Source organism: Lathyrus oleraceus, chromosome 1, assembly GCF_024323335.1.
Source record: "Lathyrus oleraceus cultivar Zhongwan6 chromosome 1, CAAS_Psat_ZW6_1.0, whole genome shotgun sequence".
Taxonomy (NCBI): Eukaryota; Viridiplantae; Streptophyta; class Magnoliopsida; order Fabales; family Fabaceae; genus Lathyrus; species Lathyrus oleraceus.
In genome coordinates this window covers 460762567-460776138 of record NC_066579.1, presented here as the reverse complement: position 1 = coordinate 460776138, position 13572 = coordinate 460762567, and the positions used below count along the sequence as shown (strand labels likewise).

The 13572-nt window shown below is 24.0% G+C and overlaps 1 long non-coding RNA gene across 1 annotated transcript; it reads right to left on the bottom strand.

Annotated features, from left to right (window-relative positions):
- Window positions 1-5370: 5370 nt before the first annotated feature.
- On the bottom strand, window positions 5371-5970 carry LOC127085632 (uncharacterized). Its single transcript, XR_007789217.1, has 2 exons — window positions 5659-5970; window positions 5371-5538 (listed from the first exon to the last, which is right to left on the bottom strand). It is a non-coding gene; the product is annotated as an uncharacterized LOC127085632 (long non-coding RNA).
- Between the last annotated feature and the right edge of the window lie 7602 nt (window positions 5971-13572).

Sequence of the window (13572 nt, the reverse complement as noted above, 5' to 3'; positions counted from 1 at the left end):
GGTGCTGTTACTGCATGCCAAGCTGTGTGGATTCTGAATTTATTGCAGGATCTAAAGATTAAAGTAAACAAACCTCTGAAGCTGATGATTGACAACAAGTCTGCAATCAATCTTGCCAGAAACCCAGTGTTGCATGGGAGAAGCAAGCACATTGAGACCAATTATCATTTTCTGAGACATCAAGTTCAGAGGGGAGTGTTAGAAGTTGTACACTGCAGCACTCAGAAACAGTTGGCAGATGTTCTGACGAAAGCTATCAAGACTGATCAATTCCTCAGATTAAGGGATGGAATTGGTGTTACAAATTTTGATGGAATATGAATTAAGGGATGATATTAGAAGTAATTCATATTTAATTGTACTATTTTCTTAGCCCCTAAGTTTGTTAGAGGGTATTTTAGTATTTTCTCTTATTCTAGTAACCCTAGTTTTAGCTTATAAATAGGGTGACAATCATTGTAACTTTTATCATGTTTGTAGCCGTCATTCTCTGAATAGAATATTCATCTTTCATTCTACCTTTGCACCAACAAAATACACTACTAAATTAAGGGTGGGTGAGAAAGTTCAACTAATATGTGCTAGTTAGATTAAATGATGGTAAGTTTTTGGTGTGAGTTCAATCCATATCACAAAAATCTATTTATATTTATGTATTATTTTTAAGAAATTATTTATATTTATAAATCAATAATTAAAAAAAAAAATTAAATTAAACAGTTAATTTTATACATTAAGTATTAAAATGAACATGAATAATATATATATATATATATATATATATATATATATATATATATATATATATATATATAAATAAAATTTAAATTAAACAATATAATTTATACATTAAGTATTCAAATGAACCTGACTAATATATATATATATATATATATATATATATATATATATATATATATATATATATATATATATATATATATATATATATATATATATATAAGATTAATTGATATACACTGACGGTGTAAAGATATTTTACACTGTCAGTTAATCACAATCACTAATTTATTTGAAAGGTTTGACTTTTATTTGAAACATTTAAAAAGTAATACAGACGGATGATTGTGATTCATTGACAGTGTAAAACTTTTTACACTGACAGTGTATAATAATTAATATCTCTCTCTCTCTCTCTCTCTCTCTCTCTCTCTCTCTCTCTCTATATATATATATATATATATATATATATATATATATATATATATATATATATATATATATATATATATATATATATATATATATATATATATATATATATATATATATATATATATATATATATATATATATATATATATATATATCATATTGAAAGAGTTTATATTTAATATATATTTAAATAATCCAACAAAATTAATAAAAATATGTATTTTAATCGAACATTAGACTTCAAAGTTAATATACCTACTTACAAGTATATTATTTTTTTGTTTGGTACTATTAGGTTGCATTAGCTATAAAATAAAAGGAATGTTATTTCTATAACTTTTTTACATCAAATACATATACCGTATATGGTGAATAATATTTTTTAAATAAAAAATATATTTTGTGTGAACATCAACAATATCGATAAATAGTGAAGGTGAACAATAACTTTAAAATAGTAAAATAAAGTTAATTCATTAAGTAATATAATTTAGAATTGACAATGACTAAAATTTTGGTTTTGAATATAGAGTGTAGATCAATTTTCTTCTCTTATAAAAATTGGAAAGTCCAAATTAATCCCTAAGAAAAGTCTTATTTTATTCCTTACAAAATGTAATCGATTCATGTAAGTCCCTCTCTTAATATTTTTTTCAAATATTTTCTTTTTTCTACTTTTAACCATGACTAAATTATCATTTATATTATTTTTGTTTACATGGACTTATTATTTTTATTTCCAATTAATTTTAAATCCATGTAATATTTAAATTCACATAATAAAATTAAAATAAATAAAATATAAAATAAATATTTTATTAATTTAAAAATAATAACTTCATATATGCAAAAATAATACATGTGATAATCCAGTCACGATTTAAAAGTAAAATAAAGAATCAATTTGAAAAAAATATTAACAATTTAAAAGTAAAATAAAGAATCAATTTGAAAAAAATATTAACAAAGGGGTTAACTTGGCTCGGTTAAACTTTTCAAGGAATACAATAGAGACTTTATTTTCCTAAGGAATAATTTGGACTCTCTATTTTTTGTGAGGGATTAAAATGGATCTTCACTCTTGAATATATACTTGATGAAATAAATGACTTTAATTATGTATTTAAATAATCAATGATAATTTAATAAGAAAAATCCTAATAAATGTAAATATAAGATACAACAAAAAATGTCAACCAACAATATTCTTTAAAAAAAATTGGGGAAAAAAATATTCAATAACAAATTGAGTTATATATTTTAAACAAAATATATAAATATATACATTCATTAATTGTTTTTAAGGAAATGGTTAAAAAGGGAAATCAAAACAAAAATATAATATAATACTAAATTAAAGGTGGGTGAGAAAGTTCAACTAATATGTGCTACTTAGATTAAATGATGGTAAGTTTTTGGTGTAAGATTCAATCCATGTCACAAAATCTATTTATATTTATGTATTATTTTTTAAAACTTATTTATATTTAGAAATCAATAATATTTAAAAAACATTAAATTAAAAAATATATTTTATACATTAAGTATTAAAATGAACATGACTAATATATATATATATATATATATATATATATATATATATATATATATATATATATATATAATAGTTGACATTTAATATATATTTAAATAACCCAACAATATTAATAAAAATATATATTTTAATCAAACTTTAGACTTCAAGGCTAATATATCTACTTACAAGTATACTATTTTTTTTGGGTACTATTGGATTGCATAGTTATAAAAAAAATAATGTTATTCCTATACATTTTTTATATCAAATATATACATGGTATACGGTGAAAATAATTTTTATTTAAAATATCTTTTTATGAACCGTAGCAATGAACAATGATCATAAACAATGATTTTAAAATAGTGAACTAATGTTGATTAATTAAAAGTAAAAATATATTTTAAGTAATATAATTTAGAATTGATAATGACTAAAATTTTGGTTTCGAATATCGAGTGTAGATCAATTTTCTTCTCTCACAAAAATTGGGGAGCCCAAATTAATCCCTAAAAAATGGTCTTATATTATCCTTGCAAAATTTAATCGAGTCATGTTAGCCCCTCAGTAAATATCTTTTTCAAACCATTTCTTTTTCCTACTTTAGAATCGCGACTGAATTGTCATGTATATTATTTTTGTTTCCGTGGGTTTATTATTTTTATTTCCAATTAATTTTAAATCCATGTATTATTTAAATTCACATAATAAAATTAAAATAAATAAAAAATAAAATGAATATCATATTAATTTAAAAATAATTGAAAATAAAAATAATAAGTTCACATAAACAAAAATACTACATGTGATAATCCAGCCACAACTTAAAAGTAAAAAAAGAATCAATTTGAAAAAATATTAACAGATGGGCTAATTTGGCTCGATAAAATTTTGCATGGGATAAAATAGGGATTTTACGGATTAATTTGAACTCTTTAATTTTTGTAAGGAAATAAAATGAATCTTCACTCTTGAATATATACATGATGAAATTAATAACTTTAATTATGTATTTAAATAATCAATGATAGTTTATAACAAAAATCCTAATAAATGTAATTATAATTCACCATAAAAAAGGTCAACCAACAATATTCTTTAAAGAAAATCAAAATTTGTGGGGAAAAAAATTCAATAACAAATTGAGTTATATATTTTAAACAAAATATATAAATATGTACATTGATTAAAAGAAGTGAATCATCAATTTTAAAAATATTAATTCATTGTTTTTAAGGATATGGTTAAAAAGGGAAATCAAAATTAAAATATAATACATTATAAATTAAGGGTGGGTGAGAAAGTTCAACTAATATATACTAGTTAGATTAATAATGGTAACTTTTTGGTGTAAGGTTCAATCCATGTTACAAAAATCTATTTATACTTATGTATTATTTTTTTAAAAATATTTATAATTTGAAATCAATAATTTTAAAAAAAATTAAACAACATATTTTATGCATTAACTATTCAAATGAAATATATATATATATATATATATATATATATATATATATATATATATATATATATATATATATATATATATATATATATTTACATTTAATATATATTTAACTAATCCAACAAAATTAATTAAAATATGTATTTTAATCAAACATTAGACTTCAAGGTTAATATTAATATAGTATATATATTTTTTTGGGGTACTATTAGGTTGCATTAGCTATAAAAAAAATAATGTTATTCCTATACTTTTTTACATCAAATACATACATCGGATATAATGAACGCTATTTTTTGAATAAAAAAATATTTTTATGAACAGTGTATGAATAATATCAATGAATAATATCAGTGAATAATAACTTTAAAGTAATAAAATAAAGTTGATTAATTAAAAGTAAAAAATTGATTAATAAAGTGATGAAATCGGTCAATAACCACCTACATTGTATTTAATGGTTGAACCAATTGAATCTTAAAATATAAGTTTCATCGGTTCGAACATCGGTCCAATTTTTAAAATATTGAGTGATAGTGAACAATGATATTAAAGCACTGAAATCAAGTTGGTTAATTAAAAGTAAAAATTGATGAAGTTGATTAATAAATATTCACTTATTAAAAATAACTTTTAGTAGTATATTAAAATTGATTAATGAAAAGTAAAAGGTTTCTTAATAAAGTTATGAAATTGGTTAATAAACGTCCAAGTATTAAGAATGATTTTGAGCATTCACCAAAATTGGTTAATACAATCTATAAGATTGATTAATAAATATATGAAGTTAGTTAATCATACAATTTTATACCAGGATCGTTTAATCTAAAAAAAATTATAAGTTTTTTATAAAAAATATTATTATAATATTTCACTGTTCATCGTATTAATGAACAGTAAAATACGGTATATATGTATATTTTTAGTGTAAAAATATATTTTCTTATTAAAAAAAACATTTCTTTTTATTTATATTAAATTTACTATTAGAGGGTTCATCCCAAAGATCAACTTAGACACTTATCTAACAACTTACTTAACAATGTCTATCATCGTAGTCTAAAAACAAATGGTTTTTTTCATGCAAGCAAATCTACTAATCAACGAATGATTTCAAAAGTAATGAAAATAAACAAAAGTAATGAAATAACATGCAAAATTGATTTCAAAAATAAAATAATAGAACTCCTTTGTTAAAATAAATTTATTTAAGTTTGACACAATGTCAATATTTATGAATATAGTTTATTGAATAACATTTCATAAAACATATGAATTACTCATTATTAATTATTGCAACTCTTCAACTTTAAAGAAATGTATGTAAGCACCAGGTATGCACCTAAAGCACGAACACCTACAAAATAAAAACAACTTTAGTGATGAACCATATATATATATATATATATAGAGAGAGAGAGAGAGATTGTTCCAAAAAAGACTAAATAAAAGATAAAGAGTAAGTAAAAAAAAATACCATTGCTTATGCGAAGAATCATAATAGTGTTGTTGCTAACATTTTTTATAACAATCGTGTATGCATCTATACATTTCATCACCTGCGTATACCATACACTCCATAAAGTTACACTTTATTTTACATAAAATTTTTGAGAGCTTGTTTGGCTTAATGTCTTGAGATTGTGTGATGCCCTCAATTTGTATTGTAAATATCATCATCATCAAGATCATCACAAAACATTTTTGGAATTGACTCATTGCCATTTCTCTTTTCAATATTTTTTCCTTAAACTAATTTAAAAACCTCAACTTTATGATGTTTCGGAGTCACAACATTTTGGATTAGACCGTTATTTATAGCTAAATTTTTTATTTATTGAATTTATAGAAATTTTTTTAGAACTTTAAATATTCAAAAAAAACAAAGGATGCCATTTTATTAATATCTTTAATATTTTTAAAAGTAAACTTGGTATTTTCTTAACTTATTGTTCTAGATATATGACAACACTCTCGGTTTCCATTTAATAGTTATTCTTATTTTTTAAATTATGTCTAAATTCAACTCTTTTTATTTATTTCAGTCTTAATAATATTATAGAACTTTTAATTATTTTATTAGTATCTGTTTTAATATAGTCCATGCTAATTTAGATTTTTTTTAATAAAAAATGAGATCATAGTTTTAAAAACTAAAAGAATCACAATTTAAATTATATATATATATATATATATATATATATATATATATATATATATATATGTCTTTTGAATAGATTTTGACTGAAATTATTAACCTCTGAAATAACTTTTTTTAATAACATGAGAATTATAATTTTAACAAAATATAAACAAAAAAAAAAAAAAAACAATCATGAACGTTTCCCAATTTAAACCAAAGTCACTTATTTAATTGAAAAAAAATTTTAAGTTAAAACAAAATAATAATATGTTAAACAGTAAATAATCAAATACACTTTGACTAAGTTATATGTTTCAAAATATATATATATATATATATATATATATATATATATTTAACAGTAAATAATCAAATACACTTTGACTAAGATATATGAGATTAATTGAAATACACTGTCAGTGTAAAGGAATTTTACACCATCACCTAATTATAGACGTTGGATATTAAAAGAAGTTTGACTTTTATTTTAAAAATCTATAAAGTAATACAAACGGGTAATGGTGATGAACCGACGGTGCAAAACTTTTTACACTGACAGTGTATAGTAATTAATCTCTCTCTCTCTCTCTCTCTCTCTATATATATATATATATATATATATATATATATATATATATATATATATATATATATATATATATATATATATATATATATATATATATATATATATATATATATATATATATATATATATATATATATATATATATATATATATATATATATACTTAAGTAGACAATTTCTTTTCGATAAAACAAATTAATTAATTTGTACTATACAGTAAAAAATGTGAATTATTTATCTTCTTCTTTAAAAATAATTCCTAATTTGAAAAAAACAAATAATATATTAATCTATACTAGTATGTTTTAATTAAACATAATTTTTCTTGGAATTATTATTCAGATTACGTGTTAGTACCGTCACTCCCCCTTTAATATTGATTCTTATCCTAAAATTCTATATACGTGGCAAATCTAATTTATCTGACTCTTAATAATTTTATAGTTTTTAGTTACTATTATTAAATTTAATATATTTTTTTGTCTTGTATCTTAACTTTATGTTTAATACATATTTTTTAGTTTAATTAAAGATAAAATCAAAGACTAAATTTTAAATAATAAGGATTAACATGATAATTTTAAATAAGGATTAAAAAGATAGTTTTAAATAGTTAAATGGCCAATATTAATTTTTTTAAATTTAAAAGATCAAAATATACCTCGAAATTAACATACAAACTAAAACAAATATTAAGCTTTATTATTATCTACTTAAAGAAATAATCAATGTCATAATATAAACTAAAAAACTAAATTAAGTTGAATTATAATACAAAGAAGTCAATTAATGGTGTCTTCAGAGAAAAGAGATCCATTAAAAAAAAGAATAATTATTTAAATAATATATTTTAAACAATATATATTCAATATTAAATTAATTAAAATATGTGTTTTTAATATATATTTTCTAAACTAATTGACCTTAAATATTAATAGCAATCCAACCAAATCGATTAAATTGAATTTTACAATACAATAATAAAATTGTGAATTACTGTTACTGTTACAAAAAATATAATAAAAAATATATAATAAATTATAATTGTTTATATAAATTATCATTTAAGAAACTTGTTTTTTTTTTACCATATTATTCTGTTTATGTGAAAATACTATAACTCTTCCTTGATATATATCTTAGAATATTGCTTACATATCAATTGTATTGTATCCATTTCTTAATATCTTTATCATTCTTATTTATTTTATTGTCATCTATGTATATAAATACTCAATTCAAATATAATCCAAAAAAATTAATAAGTTTAAATTATAGAATACAATAAAAAGGACAGTTTTTAAGGTATTCTTCTTAAAAAAAGAATAAAATTAAAAACGTAATACTAAATTAAATAATATATTTTAAAGGTTATACATATTCAAATTTAAAACACAACTAGAAAATATATCTTCGGTGACATAATATTACAACGACCATTTTTCCACCGTAATCATATCACATTTTTTACGTGCATGTTTTTTTTAACTAAGAAACTTTTCATCACAGTTCCTAAAACTAACCGTGGTCATAGAATTTCGATGACAAGCTTCAAATCCCAACTTTAACATTTTTTTTCTTCCATTTTTTAAATAAAAATGTGTCTCTTCACATTTATTATCATTTAAAAATTGAAAGTATAACAACTAAGATTGTTTCATTCAACCGTGGTTATATGTTCCATATTTCACCATAGTTCAAGCTTGCAACCGCTGTGAAATTATTTCCCACAAAATTAAAACATAACAAGTACCTCATTTCGTTCATAACACACAAGGGTGCCCTATCGAAAGAGAAGACATCGATAGCGAAATCTTCATCATCTTCATTTATTTCTGGAAACGAAATCGACATTCTCTTTAAATTACAATATCTTACCATTCTCTCTCTCTCTGACGCTTCTGAATATTTATGTTCTTCTCTATGGTTATTGATTTTTTTAACAAATAAATGATGCTGACTTTTGTTGCATTTCATAAATCAACGCTTTCGGCATTGACATTATCATGTGTACTATTCATGTTGTCATGTTCATGTTTTATTCAATTTTTGTGAATATGCTTTAGGTGTTGCCATGTTCATGTTACAATTTCGTGAATATGCTTTAGGTGTTGCTATTTTCTTCATGTTGCCATGTTCATATTTTATTCAGATTATGTGCATACAATCATATTAGGATGTTGTGTGTGTAGCATTAGTGTGTCATTCACATTAGTCTTTTGATATAAATTTCAGAATATGTTATGGATAGTAGTTAAATGAAAGCTGGTACATTAGGTTTGGTGTATGAGAATGAAGTTCTTGAATTCCTTGAATTCGTCGAAAAAAATGTTCCTGACAATAATGGTATCTTTTATTGTCCTTGTGTTGTTTGCGGGAATATCAAAAAATGGTCAAAGAAAGAAATATTACGTCATCTATGTTGTGATGGAATATGTCAAAATTATACAACATAGACGTTACATGGAGAAGTGGATAATAATCAAAATGCAACGTCACAAATGGATGAAGATGATGAAAATATGTATGATCGATTAGAAGATATGATCCATGATATTGGAGTATTGTCTTATATGAAAGCTCATATTTATGATACTTTATATAGTGATAAAGATGTGTCTTTATATAAGTGGTGCATCAGTTTTACACGATTGTATGTATTGTAAAAATGGTTTAATATGAAGGCAAAAGGTGGGTGGTCGGATAAAAGTTTCTCATAATTGCTTGATTTGTTGAAACAAATGCTACCAGAAGATAATATTTTTCCGGATCGTTGTTTTAATGCCAAGAAGATATTGTGTCCAATGGGCTTGGACTATATCAAAATATATGCATGCACTAATGATTACATATTATACAGGAAAGAGTGTGAAAATTTAGATCAATGTCCAGAATATGGTGAGTCGCGGTACAAGTTGAAGAATAACAATGGTGATGACAATGATAGTGTTAGTAAGAAGTGTCCTCCTGATAAAGTGTTATGGTACTTGTCAATAATTTCAAGGTTAAAGAGACTTTTTGCTAATGCGAATGACACAAAGAATATTAGATGGCATGCAGATGAAAGAAAACGTGATGAAAACATTCACCACGTAGCTGATTCTTTTCAATGGAAGAAAATTGATTCATTGTTTTCTGATTTTGGCCTTGAGCCAAGAAACCTTAGACTTGGGCTTGCCACAGATGGAATGAACTCTTTTGGTAATCTGAGTACTAACCATTCTTCGTGGCTTGTTCTTCTCACGATTTACAACCTATCTCCTTGGTTGTACATGAAGCGCAAGTATATGATTTAGAGACCAAGACAACCTTGAAACGACATAGATATTTATCTAAGTCCGTTAATTAAGGATTTAAAACTTTTGTGGGATAAAGGTGTTGATGTTGATGATGCATATTCTGGTGAAAAGTTTAAGATGCGTGCAATATTATTTTGCACAATCAATGACTTTCCTGCGTGTGGTAATTTGGATGGATATAGTGTCAAAGAACATAGAGTGTGTCCTATACGTGAATCTAATACTTGTTTTTATCAGCTTAAGTTTGGAAAAAAGACTATTTACCTTGGGCATTAGAAGTTTCTAAAAAGGAAAAGAAAAGTTTTTGCGAGTGTTTGCATAGTATCAAAGTTTCCCAAGGTTACTCTTCAAACATCAACAAACTTGTATTAATGAAAGATCCTGAGTTAATTGACTTAAAATCTCATTATTGTCATGCCTTGATGCAATAACTTTACCAGTGGCATTCTTCCGAAAAACGTAAGAGTAACTATAACCAGATTGTGATTATTCTTCAATACTATATGTAATAAAGTTCTTGATTTCATAAAATTAGATGAATTAGAAGATGAGACTACAATAATATTGTGTCAATTGGAGATGTATTTTTGTTTATCATTTTTTTACATTATGGTATACTTACTTGTTTACCTAGTCAGAGAAATCGGATTTTGTGGTCCAGTTTATTTAAGGTGGATGTATCATATAGAGCGATACATGAAGATATTTGAAGGATATATGAAGAATCATCACCAAATAGAAGTTTCTATCGTTGAAAGGTACATAACAAAAGAAGCTCTTGAGTTTTGTTCAAACTATTTATTAAAAACCGAGTCTATTGGAATTCCAAAGTCTCGTAATGCTAACAGATTTGAAGGTAGATGTACTCAAGGTTTAAGTCTTAAGTCAATGAATCAGGATGTAGTACTTGAAGCATATTTCTATATATTGAATAATCTTAGTGTAGTTGAACCTCACATAGCTACACACAAAAAAGTTATAAAGAAAATATATCCCCGAATGAATGACAAGTGGTTGTTGACACGACATAACAAGGAATTCATAAGTTGGCTTAATAAAAGGATTTCTAATGATGATTGTGCATCCGAGAAAATTAAATGGTTGTCGTACATGCCAAAATTTACTGTGATAACTTGGAAGGCATATGAGATTTCTTATTATTCCTTTTATACAAAACCAAAATATGATCGAAGTACAATTCAAAATAGTAGGGTTATGGTTGAGGCCGAATCCATGTATTTCTCTAGTTTAAAAGATAAGAATCTTATTTTGGCAACCTCCGTATTTTATGGTGTCATTGAGGATATTTTGGAGACTGGTTATATTATTTTCAAAGTATCGTTATTTAAATACAAGCGGATTCCCTATAACAATGGTGTACAGACTTATAAGTTAGGATTCACACAGGTTGACTTTGGCAAGACAACTTATAACACCGAACCATTCATCATGGTTACTCAAGCAAAACAAGTTTTTAAGTGACAGACCTTGCGGACTTATTAAAGAGATGGACAATTGTTCTTAAAGGAAAACACATTTCTTATAGTGATGATGCAAGTTTTGATATTCCTTCTACTCCTTCTTATACAACATATGTGCCTACTTTATATAAAGAAGTTGATAGAGATGATGTACATGCTATTTGTAATGTCATCAAGAAGGCATATGGGAAAATTAACAAGTATTTTATATTCTTCATTCATAATTTATTGTATGTTATAATTTCTAGTGATGTTAATTTATAAAAACTATTCTTATTTCAAATTATAGGTGTTTAAAGTTAAGACACCAAGAGATAAGACAACAAGATAGTATTATTTGATGTAATGATGTGTATATTGTAGGTTGTTTTGTGTCATTTTGGTTTTGATGTAATATACAATTTTTGGTTTCTAATTAAATTGTGTCATTGATGTAATACAATTTCTTATTCCTAATAAAATTGTATCATTGATGTAATACAATTTTTGTCTAATTCAATTCACAATTGGGTGTATTGTTATTTCTAGTCTGATACGATTCAGAAATATTCAGATTGAAAATGCCGGAATACTATAATATTGAAAAATATATTTAAATAAAACATATAATATCACAACAGATTCTAATTCAACCATTGCTATAAATAGATTGTTATCCAGAATAATAAAACGCAAGAATGGCATTGCAGGGATTCAAACCCAGGACCTATAAATTATTTCGCAATAGTTTTTTTCTTTATCCGTTGTTATACAGTAGCGCGCTACCTAACTTATAACCAAGGTTTCTCGCTCGTTGTGGAAACCAGTTTACATACAATCATACGCTAGTTAACAACGACGTGAAACCGTCATTTTGGAATATGTATTTAATGAAATAATTGACGTTGAATATCTATCCAAATAGGCAATGCTAATTTAATCCATCAACTATGTGTGTTCATTACTGGGCAAATCAAAAAACAAACCAGAATTCAAACCAAATCATGGTGTTTGGTCAGACATTTTTTTAGTTTGGGAAAAAGTCGAACCAAACCAATGAAACTTTATGTTAACTGGTTTGAGAAACGAATTTTCAAAATTCGACATGCGAGCTTGTCTATCCAACTCAACTTTCTAGAAGAAAAAAAGAAAACGTCATTTGTGATATTCACAACAAATATGGAGAAACGAAAAAAATTTAGGAATTTTATATTATTTTAAAAGATTAGTTGATATAAATTATATATTTTTAAAAATACTTTTATATATTTATTTTTAATATATTTGATCAATCCAATCCAAATCAACTCATTATTTATCGGTCTGATTTAGTTTGAACTTTATTAAAAAAAAACATTTATCCAAATCATTTCATATATTTTTGATCCGTTTGGACAACAGATTTTTTCAAAATCAAACCAAACCAGTCTACGAACACTCTACCAACAACATCGATAGCATTAAATTATAAATAAAAAGTGAGTTAGTGGTATTTCTATGAAATAACATTTTTTATTTAATGAATTTTATTTTCCTTAAACTTTTATCCTGCCTATGCGGTAAGAATCTCACTCTTTTTAAAATTGATTCTTATTCTTAAAACTTTCATATGTGACAACTATATTTTAACACGATTATTATTAATTTATGATTCTTATTTATTATACTATTATCTATTTAAATAAAGTTTATGTCAATTGAATCCAACAAAATCAATTAAGTTAAATTAAATAATATAATAAAAAGGATAATTAATGGTCTTCTAATGAAAAAAGAGATAAAATAATACTTAATTTTTTTTATAAGCAAGCAAAAAATTAAAGAAAGAAAGTAAAAGGGTACTCTAACCCTTACAAATGAGACAATCACCACTTACGAACAGAGAGAAGAGCGAGAAACA